This window comes from Scylla paramamosain, chromosome 12 (assembly GCF_035594125.1).
Source record: "Scylla paramamosain isolate STU-SP2022 chromosome 12, ASM3559412v1, whole genome shotgun sequence".
NCBI classification, from domain to species: domain Eukaryota; kingdom Metazoa; phylum Arthropoda; class Malacostraca; order Decapoda; family Portunidae; genus Scylla; species Scylla paramamosain.
Window position 1 is genome coordinate 2,172,641 of NC_087162.1, and position 17,360 is coordinate 2,190,000.

The 17,360-nt window shown below is 43.0% G+C and overlaps 1 protein-coding gene across 3 annotated transcripts in view; it reads left to right on the top strand.

Annotated features, from left to right (window-relative positions):
* Positions 1-17,360, top strand: part of LOC135105508 (uncharacterized) — a 174,871-nt gene that overhangs the window by 39,106 nt on the left and 118,405 nt on the right. For all 3 annotated transcript variants that reach the window (XM_064013662.1, XM_064013661.1, XM_064013664.1), the window contains exon 2: positions 2,365-2,628. The gene's annotated coding sequence lies outside the window, so the exon portion shown is untranslated. The remainder of the gene's footprint in view (positions 1-2,364; positions 2,629-17,360) is intronic.

Here is a 17,360-nt window from a genome sequence, read left to right on the forward strand (position 1 = left end):
ACACACACACACACACACACACGAAATTTAAGTTCAGCGCTGTTGTGAAATATTGAATAATCCTCTCTCTCTCTCTCTCTCTCTCTCTCTCTCTCTCTCTCTCTCTCTCTCTCTCTCTCTCTCTCTCTCTCTCTCTCTCTCTCTCTCTCTCTCTCTCTCTCTCTCTCTCTCTCTCTCTCTCTCTCTCTCTCTCTCTCTCTGTATACTTACCCTCATCAGTCGACCCAGTAAAGGCCGCCCTTGGTACTGCTTGACTCATTAGTCTGAACCCCCAACTGTGAGTCAAGTCAATAATAAGCTAATACACTCCTTTTTCTCTTCACTAATTAGATTTACAGGGACAATATTAAGTCTTTCCAGATGCTGAAAATCCATATGAGTATGTCAGTAGTTGGAGTTGAAAGGAAGGAGTATGTGTTTGTTTTCCAGGTGCAAACAGTGAGGATGTTATTGGTTCTAATTTGGCTCTAGCGGATTTGGAGAAGTTGGTCCTCCTTATTGTCTTGTTCTCTTTGGTCAGTCTGCGGTGAAATTAAGGCCAAGGTGAAATAACGAAACTTGTGTAAGCGTATTTCTCTTTCCCGAAAAGCAGAATCAGGTCGTATTGGTTATTAGCGTCCAGATAATGTATTGATTTACCAGTGGTATTTTTTTATGCATAGATTCCTTTTGTGCGACAGTCATTACAGGAGTGGCTGCATTAGTGGGTGTTTGCCGTGTCAGTGAGGTTTTCCTTTGTCGGGTTTAATCTATTTTTCATCTGCTGTCTCCCCAAATTTCACTGCGTTGTGAATACAAACAGGCGTTGCCTTCACCCGATATTTTGGAGCTGAACATTAAACACTGACCAATGCAGACCAAGAGTACAGGGAAAGCTGCGACATGCAAAGAGAATGAGAGGTGTGTGAGAGGAGCCGCTGGCATTTTTTTTAGAAAGTAACGTACAAAAAAATACCATTATTATTTGTTTTTACTATTATACCATTACTATTTCTGCCACCACCACCGCTATCGTTATGTTTAATTAGTATTAACATTTACCTTTTTAACATATTAATAACACTGAGGCAAAGAATCATATGCTTGTAACAGAGAAAATCAAACTGAACACACGCACACATCTCACTCGCACCTTTCCGTATATAATTACAATGCACTGTGGAAACAAAGCTACAAAATTACTGCTTGTAGCGCCGCACCATCTCCCCTCATTGTTTTAAGCCTTAGGAAGTAAAATTGCCCTTCGCTGGGAGCAACACCTCCGTGGGCAGACACCATTGTGACGTCAGGGAATAAATAGTTTGGTTTGGGAGGTTCAGAGGGAGAGCAGAACAAGTATTGCGTCACCTATTATGTGTTCCTTTTACTCCCCAGACAGAAAGCGAGGAAGAGGAAGTGCAGCTGCGGCACCTCAATAAAAGGGAAGTGGGGAGGGAAAGTGAAATGCTACAGGCGGTGTATAAATTTAATATGATAAGAAGTGAAATGCAAACAATAGATGCATACAAGTCTTGGGGATGAGTAAAGAACGGACGGGAATAATGTTTTAGTGTTTATGAGAGAGAGAGAGAGAGAGAGAGAGAGAGAGAGAGAGAGAGAGAGAGAGAGAGAGAGAGAGAGAGAGAGAGAGAGAGAGAGAGAGAGAGACCTACTTACATACAAACAGACGCAGACGCACACAAACATGTACAGGCAGAATACAGATACATATATACAGACAAAATGAGCAGTAGAGAGAACATAAATGTCAGCTTCATAGACCTAATCTTCTTTGCCGCAGTATTAACACAGTTGCGTCAGGGAACTCGAAAGCAAAGTTCTGCTACAAAAATTGTGCCACAAAGACACACACATTAGCTTGCAGTCGTATGTAAGGAGATCTGCTCAAACACGTATTGTTGGGAATAAGCATTTTTCCAGCTCACCTTTAAGATTGAGGAGACGTCGCGCAATCCCGTATCATTAGGCTCAAGCAGGCTGGTCACCTTAAGTCTTGGAAGAATTGTCACTGTAAACACGGCAAAGAAACCTTGAATGCCAATGAACCACTGTAAGGTTTATGTTTTACTGAATATGTATAATCGTAAAAGTATTTAGGGCAGGGTGAAGAAGCACAAGATATACGTTTGTTTTGGTAGGAATCTCCTTTCTTTTCTAAACCAATGCCCTTCGTTGTTGGTAAAAGAATACTCTCAGCTGTTCTCATGCAGTACAAGGATGTGCCTCCACTTCTTCCTCAACATTATTACCCTTCGCTCCGTTACTCTTTCACAACATGAAGCTTGCTCAAGTCAGCCTTGTGGGATAGAGATTACCTTCCTTATATAACTGGCAACATTACTTACTGTATTTGTTTTCTTGCAGGACGATCGACGTTGAGAAAGACTGGGAGAGGACAAGGACGTCTCCATCATAACACTGACCTTACTTATACTTCTGTCTGCCTCCTGGACTGAATGGCAAAAAGAAAACTGCTGAGTGGTGCCCGTAAATAAAAGAAAGAGCAGCTACATAGACTAACAGGTTTTCTGAGCACCCTGGCATCGTGTCTCCCTGGAACCAACTTCAAGAAGCAAAAAGAAGAACAGCAACTAAAAGAAGAACAGGAGCTTAGTGCTGGAATGGACGGTAAGTGTTATCTTGTTCGCATATCAATCTCTCCGTCAGTCGATGTAAGTACGTCTCCACAACAGTATTTTCTTCGCCTTTACCACCAGCGGCAAAATGTACGTTTGAGAATACCGTAACTCACCTTCACCACCAACGGGAAGGAAGTGAACGGGAAAGGCGATGAGTGGTAACAAAGAGGTGATCCATTGCGATGTTTGTTGTGGAAAGTGAATGATGACGTGGGTGATCGGTGGACAGCGGAGACGGAAGAGAGAGGGAGACAGAGAGAGCGGACACAACAAATTTCCTCTGCTTTCGTTGCCTTCATAATTCTGCTTGGGGGAGTCTGAACTAGAGGTTGGAAGCGGTGAAATAATGCTGAGAAATCCACGCTGGCGTAAGTTAAAAAAAAAATCAAAGAAAACGAGAGAAATGGAAAGCGAAAATATACTGAAATCTTTATAAACTGAATGCGTGAAGAACAAATGAAAACAAAACAAGCTCGAATAAAATGAGAAAGAAGTGCGGCACATGACGACGTCCAGACATTCACCTTCCGCTTCCTGGTGGTGAAAGACATCAATCTTTGGTGGACGGCGATGAAAGCTGACGATGAGGGAGGAGGGCGGGGAGGAGGACACATAAAAGATAGGGTGGGAAGTGTACAGCAGGAAGGGTGGGAGAGTATAGTTAAGGAAAGGTGGGAAAAGGGAAATGGCTTGAGTTACGGTGCTGTCAGGAATGTTGATGGAAATGTATGGGTTCCCACAGGTCCCTCCACCCTTTGTGTATTCAGGGCGAGAAAGGGGAAGTAAGGATGTGTGTAGAGGGTGACGCTTTGCTCGAAGACATCAAATTATCATATATTTCACTTTGATAGCTGGAGAGAGAGAGAGAGAGAGAGGGAGAGGGAGAGGGAGAGGGAGAGGGAGGGAGGGACGGGAGGGAGGGAAGGAGGGGGGGAGGGAAGGAGGGAGAGAGAGAGAGAGAGAGAGAGAGAGAGAGAGAGAGAGAGAGAGAGAGAGAGAGAGAGAGAGAGAGAGAGAGAGAGAGATTAAGATGCAAGGAAATTGGAAAACGCACAAGAAGAATGAAATACTTCAGAAATTGCAGTGTCAACTTTACTAAGACACTGCGCTCGCATGCCAATTCCCACACCACTCACTGACGCCCCCTTCTCCTCCTCCTCTTTTCATTCACACATCCTCCCCCCCCGATCCTCTCCCTTGACCTCCTGTCACCCCCCGGAGCTGCGGCAGTGATCAAGTCAAACACTTCTCACCATTAAGTCGTAAATCTAATGTTGTTTTCGGCTTGAATCTGCTTTGTTTCCTGGGTTCCCGAGAGGAGGTGAAGGAAGGCCTTGCTCTCACGCCCCTCACGGAGAGATGAGGTGGTGAGGGCCGCGGCGGTGCACGGTGGTCCTACAGGCGGAGAAAAATGGTGGTTGGAGATGCAGCCGCGAATGGTGAAAGTTTACAGCACTAGTATTATAATATTAGAACGTATGACATGCTTGCCGGAAGTCGATTCTACCTATTAAGGTGCGCTAAATACAGTTAATATTAGAGGATGCAAAGGAAGTTTCTACAAAGCATCGGATCTGCCTTGAAGCCCCCAAAGGATGGAGTCGGAGGGTTAAGAAAGCAAAGCACCCTCCGGCGTATGCTCTTCGTTGATTTCTTCGGGCGATGGAGTGCAAAGGGATGAGTGACACAGCAAAGAAAGCCAAACACCAAAATACATGCGTGATAATGTGGAGAAAGAGACCAGTAAAGAAAAAGAAGAAAGAATAGGAAAAGATAGAAAAGAAAAGAGCGATGTTAGAAAAGAAACCCCTCAGTCACCTGAATTTATGTTGCAGTTGGGTACGAAGTGAGAAACAAAAAAAAGAGAAAAAAAAAGACAACATACATGACGCGGCGCGTGTCGGTGGTGAGTTGCGGCTTTTTGTGCTGCTGAGACAAGTGCCATGACTCGCACACAGGATGGGCGTGTGGGTTTATGGAAAGAAAATGAATGCGTAAAGTTTTACCTTGTGAAATGAAATGTACAGACAAGATGACACGAAGAACCTCCGAAAGACATTTCTTAGATGATTTTGTTAAGGAAAAGAAACGTATACATTGATTTTGATCGCGAAAAAGAACACTCACACGACACAAGATTCAGAACACTTGAGGAAGACTTTCATTCTTTCGCTCGTGTCGCTCATCATGACATGTCATCTTAAAACACTGTCTGAGAAAATCCCATATATATGACAAATTGCTCTCCACAGGCGGTCATGACGACACTGAGCCACCGTGAGCAGCATGAGGGAAGCAACTTGAGTCAGGCAGCAACTTCCTTAAATTGCCAGAGTGTTTAGTGATCCCGGCGTTATATTTGGCTTGCATTCATTTAAAAGTCGCGAGCACTTGCGTCACCCGGTCTGCAGAAAGAGGATAGAGTGACTCATGCTGTCCGGTGCTTCTCGTTGAATGTACCGTTGCTTTACTTGTTTTTTTTTTTGTGGGGGGGCGGGTTGGGGCGGGCGGTGCTGGTTTCGAGGCAGTGCTGACTTAGAGGCCTGGTGGTGTGGCGGCCTGGTGAAGGGAATAAGATGAGCTAAGGGGAGTTAAGCAAAGGAAGAGAGCATGGCCTTAAAAGAAAACTGTGTAGAATATTCATTTATTGATAACTAGTAACATGTATGTGCTAAATTTTATGTGGGATAACAATCTATTTTTTTCTGTATCTATTTTGCCTCTCTCTCTCTCTCTCTCTCTCTCTCTCTCTCTCTCTCTCTCTCTCTCTCTCTCTCTCTCTCTCTCTCTCTCTCTCTCTCTCTCTCTCTCTCTCTCTCTCTCTCTCTCTCTCTCTCTCCTTCACTTCAACGCACACGTTTCCTGCTTTCCTCCTGACCGTCCCTCCTGTAAGTATATACCAGTGACTGTTCTCAGCTCTCAAATTGCCTGTCTCATTATTTCAATTACCCCTACGGCATTGTTTTTACCAAGTGTCTGTCCTCGCCGGCGGCAGTGGACACGTGTAGTCGTCAACAGTCATACAGGAAGAAAAAGAAGGCACTCACTGCGAATGACGAAATAGGGGACATCTAAATTGCAAGGCCAGAGCAGAATTAGGGTGAATGAATAGATAGAATGATAGACATGCATTCCTAAGTTTTTTTTTTTTTTCTAAAGAGGAGTATTAATAGAGGACATGTAACTTGCAAAGCCACAGCGGGTAGATGAAATGATGGATTGATAGAGATTCATTATTACTTTTTTTTTAAGAGGAGTATCAAAACATCTCTGAAACTAAATAAGCGAACTTTTTGTGTCTTCTATAGCCATCTTTATGGAAGCGATGTATTGAGCAGGATTTTTTTTTTTCTTTTTGCGCTCTTGACCAGATGCCTTAATACATGAAAGAAATATGAACAGACGGATAAGTGTCGTTATTTTATTTCTATTTATATTCACATCAAACTTTTAGGAGCGGAATATTGAGCTGGCTTTTCTCTCTCCCTCCTGTGTTCTTGGCCAGACTCCTTAACACAATGAAAATAAAAGCACACGTATACATTGCTATGTTGCAAAAGAAACAATAAAAGTTATCTATCTTTCTATCTATCTATGTATCGTCATTCTATATCTATTCACCTCAAAATTCGCTGCTGATGTGGGACTGTGTCAAGAGCATATATAGAGTGGAAGGTATTGTTCACTAGTCTTGCCTGTGAGAGAACATCGGCGTGAACAGTATTGGCAATGAATGACTAGATAAAACAATGTTACCCTCCTTGAGTTTTACGAGCCTGGTTGATTGTTACGCGGCGCTACCTCTTGATTCTACGAGTATTTTGACTCACAAATCATCAGGTGAAGGTTGCTGGGAAAACAGTTATTCTTTATTTCATTTCTCTTTCTGGTCAATCTCTCTCTCTCTCTCTCTCTCTCTCTCTCTCTCTCTCTCTCTCTCTCTCTCTCTCTCCATCCTTGCGGTAGAGGTGGTGCCGAGAAAGCGGGTGTTCAGTGTCAATCAGGTCAGTGTGTGGTTTTCTGAGTACTTGTCCGGCTGCGTGGCGTCCCGTGGCGTCACTAATGGTCACAGGGGGGAGGGGAGGAGGGGGTAGCACAGTAGCAGCCGTGACTATTTCCGTTCGGATGCCTTTATCTAAATAAAAAGGAAGAAGATACGTAAAATCAAGTAAAATGTTATTCTATTTTTCTTTCTTGCTTCATGGGTGTCTTTCCGTGTAGTTTTAGATACAGAGAACGTAAAAAAGGAAGAAAAGTTACGAATAACAGCATGAGAACATAAGAAAACAAGGAAAGTTGCAAGAAGACGCCAGGAATACACGTGGCAGTCCTTGTATGAAGAATAATAACAGAAAAGTAACGATTAAGAACATAAGAAAATAAGGGAAGCTGCAAGAAGCCATCTGACCTACACATAGCAGTCCCTGTATGAATAATAACAACAGAAAAGTAACGAGTAAGAACGTAAAAACATAAAAAAAAATAAGGAAAACTGCAAAAAGCCATCAGACCTACACATGGCAGTCACTTTATGAAGAATAACAATAGAAGTTTATGATTCAAGGTTCACTTTATGTTAGGCAAGAGAGGCAGAGGGGATCTGATAATGAGACGTGAGTGGAGTGATTCTGGGTTCTCACTTACTAGATTATCATTGTTGCCCGAGGTGTTGTAGTGAAGCATCAGTCACCCCCTACCGCTGTGTTTTGTGCTGTGGTGACCGAATCGTTGGTCTCCTGCGGTCGTCGCCTTGTTGCCTCACCGCCACCATCGCCACTCACCGCCGTCACCACATCGTCAACACCAATATCAACACCCATGTAGTATTGAAGTTGCTTTTTCTCATCCAGTGGCTTGTGTTGAGAGTAAAAATTGTATCATACTACTTTCTGATTTTTCCTTCTCTTTCTCTTTTTTCTTCTCGTCTTACTACTACTACTACTACTACTACTACTCTCTCTCTCTCTCTCTCTCTCTCTCTCTCTCTCTCTCTCTCTCTCTCTCTCTCTCTCTCTCTCTCTCTCTCTCTCTCTCTCTCTCTCCTCGTAATAGTCCTTCTCTTACTTCTCCTTCTCCTCCTCCTCCCTGTCTTTTTTTTTTTCCTTTTTCATCATACTCCTCCTCCTCCTCTTTCCTCCTTTTCCTCCACCTCCTCCTCCTCTTCTTTTTTCCTTCTTCTCCACCTTCTCTTACTTCACCACCACCACCACCACAACCACCACCACCACCACAACCACAATCACTTCCTCGCAGCCTTGGCATCCCAGTAACAAATGCAGCATTGGCAAGGCGGTTCATATCCAGAGGTAGAACTTGATGCAACCAGATCTGGCCTGCAAACATCAGTGACCTGTGCACGAGTATTATGACGGCCACTGGCGCGGAAACTACATTGTGCAAATCAAGAACTTGTTATTTTTTTATGTATTTTTTGTTGTTTTTCTTCCCTGTACGTGTGCTAGCAATTCACTTTCATAGAGACAATTAAGCAGGCGTTGTTTTCTTTATTATTATTACAGTGTATGCAGCCCATGACCCATTCTTATAGAAATAGCATGCAATTTAAGTTAACACTGAAATATAAACCAATAATTTATTTTAGGTGCTCTTTTTTCAATCACTTTAGGTGAGAGAAAGATCATGATGCAATGACAATAGTTAAGTATGTTTAAATTCATTATCACCTGGTCCTATGGGGAATGATTCTTTTAGGTCTCTCAATGAAGCTCCTATTATTTATATACAGATTGTTGCCACTGACTAAGTAATCTTCATTCACGAGCTGTACACAGCCGATAATGAGCAGAAGGCTCGGGTCCATTTCCTCATGAGCAATTGGTATCTGGGTCACACACACACACACACACACACACACACACACACACACACACACACACACACACACACGCGCGCGGCTTACCCAATTTTAGAGATGTTGCGCTAAACACATTCACAAAAAAATTAAATAGAATGCTGTTGATACGCATTCAGGCAAGTCATCCTTTGTTCAGCGATTCAGATCAAAGTAAGAAAGGTAGAAGATACAAACTGTAGTCATTAATCTTCCTTTTATCAACTGTTAATCACGAGCCATTATAAACTGTCTATGGAATAATTTTAGGACATCATTCCAGTTCAGTTTATCATTTAATCATTAGTTTCTCCAGTAAAAAGACAAAGGCCTCCCTAATCTCCCACATTCATCTCTGTCTGCTGTACATTCACTCCAGGCCTCCTCTCAACAACTTCTCGTATCGCATCTCGCCATCTAGTCTTCCGTCTGCCCTGCCTTCTTTTGCCATGTGTGTTGTGTAAGGGAAGTGTTAAGCAGGTTTGCTTGGGGTAGGGCAGGTAGGTTCTCCACATAATCATTTCAAAATTCTCCTCCGGACCCTACTTAGGCCGAGTGGTCAGGAGAGCATCGTGTTCATTATTGTCTTACACTTGTTGCGACATTATCTTAATTGGAAGTGGTAAATAATCTCAGTGTATACAATGAGAACTTGAAAGAAGGGGAGAAAAAAGGCAGCTATTTAAAAGGAAGTTTTGTAATGCTCATTCCTACATATATTTAACCTAATTATTTTACACTGAAATTGCTAATTACATTTCCTGTTTGTAAAGTAGCTTAAAAGATTGTTTTTTTATTTTTTCTTCGGTCCATGATCTTTATCGAGTAAATAAGATGGCAGAGACAAGCGCAGGAATTAAGTTTTCTATCTGTAAACAAAATACGCAGGCAGTGCACGCGGGGAACGCCACAATCAAGCGCACAATCTACACACAATCAGCGCCACGCACACGCCACTTCGTATATCGTAATTTTCACGTTGAGGGAGCGAGGCGGTGCGTGACGGGAGGCAGGAGCGTCTGAGCGTTTGTTCCATGAATTTCCCTTAACGAGGCGCAGAACTGATGGCCGTTCACGCCGCTGCCTCACAACAAAGAAGCCCCAACCCTGCCCTCATGCTGCACCTCACACCCTCACCGTCCCGCCACACAAACCAACCACGCTGACCAAAAATACAGAGGTGGTGCACGAAATTATCATCCAGCCGCTCACTAATGGACAGAAGTTAGCAGGACGCAGGTATTAATTAGCCTGCACGCTGCGCCATTGACCACTCCGCTGTTGAAAGACTGTTGCCATTGCCACCACGCGGTCTGGGAAACACAGTAAGAGCACACTCGGTCACCCCACTTCAGCCAACTTACTGCCGCGGGATTTCGGTCACGATTATTCGCTATCACATTCAAACCACGATTAAAGAGAGAAAAAAAGAAACAAAAAGAAACGGAGTAGTGTTTTTCCTCCTCCTCCTCCTCCTCCTCCTCTTTCTCTTCCTTCACTCACTCATACAATTTTCCATTAAGTACGATCCCATAACTTTTTTTTTTCCAGTTAATGTGTAAAGCATGGTGTCATTGCATCTAATGAATAAAGGAGCGGGAGTACCAATTCTTTTTACCGTAATTGTGAGAACTCTGATTTATCTTTATTTATCTCTTATTACCCGCAATTGCCTTGTAGTTTATTGCCCATTATTCTCATAGCACATGATTTTTCTTACTTGGAAACCGGTGTTTTGAGTCTTTCCCTACATTCTCGATGGCTGCTTGTCATGCTAAGGTGAGAATTACTGAGCTACTGAAGACAAATGTATCAATAAGTATGCTATAGACTTCCAGTAAGTTAAGTTCGTATATCTATTTAATTTCCAGTGGTGTAGTTAGACAGAGCTGTGAAAAATTGAGGAAATAGCCAGAGGAATGTTTATAATGAATCAAGAAGGGTTATGTTTGTCTAGCTTTACGCTGAAGTCCATTTTGGTAGATTTGTAGGAAAAGAGGGCCAAAAATATTAGATGGGGTTACGAAAAAGAAAGAAAAAAGGTAACAGTGAGTGAGTTTTAGAGATACTTCATGGCGTGATCTGATACCTTCCTCCTGAAAGACTTTTAAGGTGTAAGCAGAAGGAACAAAGGAGAGGAAACCGCGGAGGTGTGTTTTTTAAAATGTATCCATTCTTACCTGCATGGATTTTTCTCCCTCTCCTCTTTTCACTAGTCTCATTTCCATTCGCTCTTCGTTTTACTTGTTATCCCTTATTTTTTTCCCCTTTCTCTTAGCGTTCATATAATTCAATTAGTCCTTAGCTTTTATTTATTCTTTTCTATTCTTACCTACATGGATTTTTCTCCCACTCTCTTATTATGGATCTCGTTTCATTTCCATTCTCTTATCATTTTACCCTTTATCTTTTTTTTTTCTTTCTTTTTCTCAGCGCTAATATTTTTCAGTCAGTCCTTAGCCTAACTTTCATTCATTCTTTTATCCTTTTTTTTTATTATGGAGCACTTCTCATTTTTATTCGCTCATCCTTTTAATCTTTGTCCCATATTTTTATTTTTTTTCCAGTTTCTTCCAGCGCTATCTTTCAGTCAGTTCTTAGTTTTAATTCTTGTTGCTTCAGATTTATTCATATATATATCCCTTTCTTATTTCTTCTCTCGTCTTCTTTCCTCACAGCCTCTTTTTTTTTTTTGTTTACCTTTCAATTCTTAATCTTCTTCCTTCTCTTTTTTTTTTCTGGCTTCCTTCCTCCATGCGATATTCATCTTATCATCCTTACACAATCGTTCTTCTCCTCCTCTGATTGGCTTTTTCCTGCCGAGCACGCCACCCCAACAAAGAGGACGAAGAGAGAGAAAGTCGATGATCATAAAATAATTTTGATGATAATAATAATAATAATAATAATAATAATAATAATAATAATAATAATAATAATAGTTGTAGTGATAGTAGTAGTAGTAGTAGTAGTAGCAAAAGTAGTGGTAGTAATAGTAGTAGTAGTAATCTTATAAAGGGACAGAAATTGTATACATGACCAAGTAAATTAACTAGGAGTGTCATTATGTCGGTAAAAGTCTCCCTGGCGGCAACCAATGCAGTGAGCGCTACCAGGCCAGCAGCGTGGGAGCATTGCCTCACCCTGGCGGCGGAGAGCAGTCTAAGGTTACGTTTATGACGACACCCCAGCCATAACTAACAAAAGTCACGGTCATCGTATAAGAAATTGTGTATGTGTATTTTTTCCCTCCTGTTTTTATCCCCATTTGGCGATACAATTCTCACGGTTCGTTCCGGTGGGGGCTTTAGTTGTTTTATTTTGAAATGGTGCGCCTCTCTATGACTCACGTTACCTAAGCGCAATTGTTATCAGATACAGGCTTGGTTATTTGTAAAGTAACACTCGGTTCCATTGTGCTTACCAGTTTCCCTCAGTGTTACGTCCTCTGACCTGTTGTGAATCTATCAATTGTTCAGCTTTGTTGCGAGACTGTGAGGAGATCAGAGGACTTGAGATTGAATGAAAACTGAGAGTGCAGTGGAAGTTTAAGCGCAGATGGGTACCTAGAGCTTCTGACCAAATACTTTACCAGGTGAGAGTTAAAGTACTGCTGAATACACACACACATACACACACACACACACACACACACACACACACACACACACACACACACACACACACACACACACACACACACACACACACACACAGGCGAGATCAAGTTTCACCTTCCTTGACCTCGCTATCAATCAGTGACCGTAATTTTCTTTACTGAGAGGCTGTTGACCTGACCTGACCCGCAGCAACCGGTCACGTCACGCTCGGGGGAGGGCGGGTGGCCAGTTCCCACACGTGTTTTTATTGTGCTTTGAAGTTGGTATCGGATTTGTTTGTATGTTTGAGGTTGAATATTTATAAAGAGAAGCAGAGGTAATAGCTTGGTATAGTTAGATTTATATGAGAAACAGGAAGGAAGTGGTTCTCAGAGTGGTAAATGAATGGAACGAACTCAATAATCAGGTTCTTAGTGCCGAGTCATTAGGGAGCTTTAAAAAAATAAGGCAAATTTATGAATGGGGATGATAAGTGGAAATAAATACGCATGTTGTATACAGGGTCTTCGTGCAGCTTCCCTAATGTTCCTATGTTCTTCAGTGAAAATTCATGATAGTCGAAGGGGCGATGGAGAAAGAAAGAATTAAATTATGAATGAATTAGTAAAAGGAACAGTAACGGTAAAACAAGAATCGAATACTCGTCTATATACAGTTAAGCTAAAACCTCCAAGTATCAGATCTCAACCTGCTTTTATTTATGCTCTGTCAGGAATGTTCTCAGTCCGGAAACAAGAGAAATCAGGGTTTTCTGGACTTCATATGCAGTTGACCTTGCAATGGCACGTCAGTCACAGGATAAGCTACAACGAGGGAATAATGAGGAGGCAGTAATGATAAGGAAGTGGGGGATCTCGAATAATAGATTAGACGACTGGAATACATTATAGTGAAGGGGGTCAAGAGCAGACCAGGTATGGCAAGATGACAAAACCCATAAGCTGCTCCGCCCACTCCCGCTGCTCTGATGCTTAACCTCCCTCTCAGCCTCCATCTCCGCAAGGCAACAATTAGCCGGCATCTTTATTCTGCTCTAGTCCTCTTTTTCCTCATAAAATATGCACCGACCTGACTTCTTTTTCATCCTACAGAGGGGGATGTGTGTTAGCTCACTTAGCAACTAAACTGATGATGGCGCTTGTATCTCTCTCTCTCTCTCTCTCTCTCTCTCTCTCTCTCTCTCTCTCTCTCTCTCTCTCTCTCTCTCTCTCTCTCTCTCTCTCTCTCTCTCTCTCTCTCTCTAAGCAGTAATAGTAGTAGCAGTAACAGTATGAGTAATGATAGGAAAACTAGAAGAGAAGACAATATTTATTATCCCAACAACTTCAACTTGCATTTAAACACAGAACATTAAACCAACGACATTTGCATTGAAGAAGCACGCTCCTAAAACTATCAACATAACGTACACTGATTCCTGTAACCAAAAACCACAAAGCCTCGTTCCACATTCAGCCAAGCAAACGCTCACACACACAACACGTCCTCCCAGTTGATCCACGACTTGCAAATTCCACTCCAAAAGGCAAAGCGACAGCAGAACCCGGAACGAAGGGCGGGATCAGGTTGGGTGGCGGGAGTGGGGCAAGGTCAGGTCGCCCAGGAGAGGCAAGCAAGGTCAAAGGAGGAGGAGGAGGCAGGGTTGGGGAGGAGAGAGAGCAGTGGAAACAGACAAGAGAGCAGGAAGGGTGAAGGAGGAGATGCGGGGACCAAGGAGGGATCTGCAAATACTCGTTCGGCATCGGGAGGTTTTCTTAAAGGAAACAGAGAGGGAGAGAGAGAGAGAGAGAGAGAGAGAGAGATAGAGAGAGGGAGGAGGAGAGAGATGGTCAGGGCGGGGCAGAAGAGAAGGATGGTCAAGTTAACTAATTGAGAAGTGAAATCGTAGGTGCTTTTACACACACACACACACACACACACACACACACACACACACACACACACGAGAGAGAGAGAGAGAGAGAGAGAGAGAGAGAGAGAGAGAGAGAGTATATTAATCACCTACCAGAGATATTGATTATTATCTTATCCATCTCACTTATGTTTTGTCTTTCCTTCAGTTCGTGAGTGAGTGAAATAAAAGGGAGGAGGTGTGGCAACGCACTGGCCAACACGTGCCCCGCCCTTTATACCCTCGTGCCTTTTTCGGGAACGACCTCGCATATAACATATCGCCAGTGGCCAATGAGAGAGAGAGAGAGAGAATGTTGATATCTACACAGCCCATGTATCTAGCAATAATAATAATGATAGGCATTAACAATAGACTGAAGAAGGGACGACATAGAGAAGTGAAATCAAATTAGAAGGAACAACTAGACAAGACAAAGAATGCAGAGAGAAAATGCAAAGAGGAAAAAACTGGCGTAGGCTCTTCAGAGGACACTTAATGACTGATAAGTCGTAAGTAAATCCAGAAAATCTCTTTAAATTCAATAAGATTTTCCCTTGAAGGACGAAATGAAAAATAATGTCATGGCTTCTAAGTTAACGATCAAACAGGATGACTAACTTAGAGGAAAAAATGTACGCGCTTCAAAAAGAGGAAATACGAGTTTGCTTCTATGTCCAAAGCCAACCTACAAAAAATGAGCAACACGAAAGGACGCAGTCATCCCTACATTATCATAAAGAATTGATAGCTGGGGTGGAGGTGGCGGGGCAGAGGGCAGCTAGTCTATAATTATTAGTTACCTTGGCGAGGTCGCGTGTCTGGGCCATAAGCAGTGGGAGATGTGAGGTCACCGGGTGTGGCTGGTGCTGGTGCCTGAGGGTCAGAGAGGAGGGTGGAGGCGGGCACAATACAAAGGGTAAATGTCGGGCTGATCGAACAAGACACGTTTTGTTCCTGACATATTATGAAGCCGACACGAGGAAACAGGAGAGTGGCGAGGCAGACCGACGCCCGGGTGGAATGGCAAGGGCGTGGGCAGGGCCGCTCTGCATGACCTCACAGGACCCGCGTGTGGGAAGCGCCGCCCACTGCTAAGGGGAGGCAGGGTTTGTTTCTACGGAAATACCTAATACCTGCAATTCATGGTGACACCTGACCTCCGCTGCTACAATGCCACGAATTTGTTTGAATGAACAAGTCAATTAATGTTCTTTAGAAATTAATAATACTATACGCTTATGTTAAAATAAAGAAAATGTAAGATTACTGTGTTTATTTTTAATTTCATACAAGAGAAAAAATACAGACTAAGAATTAAGTTTTTTGTGGTATCTCTTTTGTTCATTTTTTTATCACGTTTTCTTCTTACATTCGTGGCAAGACAATGATTTTATGCAATAGATAATGTTTAGTGTAAAAAAAGCGTTGTATTCTTATTTCTTTGGATCGGTATACTCTCTCTCTCTCTCTCTCTCTCTCTCTCTCTCTCTCTCTCTCTCTCTCTCTCTCTCTCTCTCTCTCTCTCTCTCTCTCTCTCTCTCTCTCTTTCTTTCTTTCTTTCTTTCTTTCCCCCAACAGGTCCTGGCAGAATCAAGGTCGTGACCCCGGGACTCGCGGTCTGAGGTCACGGGCATCACGATAGTGTTTGACCTCGCACTGCTTGGAAATGAATTAGTTTTTGTGACGGGAAGCAATACAAAGCCCAAAGAAAATATACGAGGAAGGAGAAAAGAACAAAGGAGAAGAGGAAGTTAATTTATCTTGGTGGAGTTGAGAAGTGTTTAAGATTCTGAAGAGGGACAGCAAACAAGGAAGGCACAGGAGAGGAATGGGAAGAGCAAGGAGAGGGTGACACTGTGAAATTGAAGGTCGTTATGAAAAGAGACAATACGTGGCATGGAATGGGGAAACTAAAGGAAATTGTGAAAGGTTCCTGTCACCTGATGGCGGGCCCGATAAAATCTATGTCGAATCCCTTACTTTCTCTGTCCTTCCTTCAGGTCTTCTTTAGTCTAGACGCGAGTAATTTTTCCCTCCACTTCAGAATGTTTAACACGCTTCACCCTGGCATGTTAACCTTTTATCTCTCCCTCGCCAAATAAATACAATCTTTCTGTTCTCTCTGTTTCATTAACCTTCTCCGTGCCAAGTCTGTTTGTTGAAATGCACAGTTTTCTTATACAAGGACAGGTGTAATTTATTATAATACTGCATTGTACTTGTTACGGGTTACGATTTCTTCCATCCTTCTTCATCATTCTTTACTTTTATTCTATCCACATCATGCTGCTTATGCTCGTAACTCTTACGTCTAGGGATAGCATCTACTTCGCCCACCTCTTGAACTCCACTTAGCTTCTTACAAGTGGTCAGCTGTGAGATACAAAATAATCTGCATACAAAGGTTCCAGCATTAAAATTACATAATAAGAGTTTGAACAATATTAAAGAAGTAGCGACTAAACCTTTTTCTCATGCTCATCTTTTACTGCAAATTCTAAACTTTCTTTGACACTCATTCTTCAAGCGCAATGAGACGCCCCCGCCCTCACACAGCACAGCATATCACAGCACAACATGGCACAGCACAGCACAGCAAAGCACAGCACAGGTGAAGGGAAAGTACTGCAGGGACCATTCTCACAAATACAAGCGTGTCGAAGACGGTCTCTCACGTCCACGACCTCTCACATACATCACCATTCCCTCCCGCTTCCTTCCATACATCACCATTGCCTCTTCCTCCCATACATCACCACCCCACCCCCGTCCTCCATACATCACTGTCCACCACCAGTCCTCCGCACCACCTCGCGCTGCCATTTGTAATTCGATTTTGCACATTATCGCCTCGCCATCACAAGTACTGCCTAGGTTGAGAGTCTTTGCAGCAGCGCCATCACTCACGCGCCTCCCAGCTCAGTGACGGGGTGAAAATATATGGATCTGTGTCCGGCAGATGTTGGTTCGTTAGCCATATGTAAAGAAAGGGGCTCTGCTGCTCTTCTTTTTTTTTTTCTTTTTCTTCTTCCTCCTCTTTTACATCTATCTCTTCCGTCTTCTCCTGCTCTTCCTCCTCTTCTTCTTTTCCTCCTCTTCTTCTTTTCCTCCTCTTCTTCTTTTCCTCCTCCTCCTCCTCCTCCTCCTCCTCCTCCTCCTCCTCCTCCTCCTCCTCCTCCTCCTCCTCCTCCTCCTCCTCCTCCTCCTCCTCCTCCTCCTCCTCCTCCTCCTCCTCCTCCTCCTCCTCCTGTTTCCCTTTCTTCATTGCTCTTCTTGCAGTCGTGAAGCAGCAACGGAGTTCTGTTTGGCGTACTTGAGTTTTCATAGATGAATAAACATCAGTAAACATATTTTCT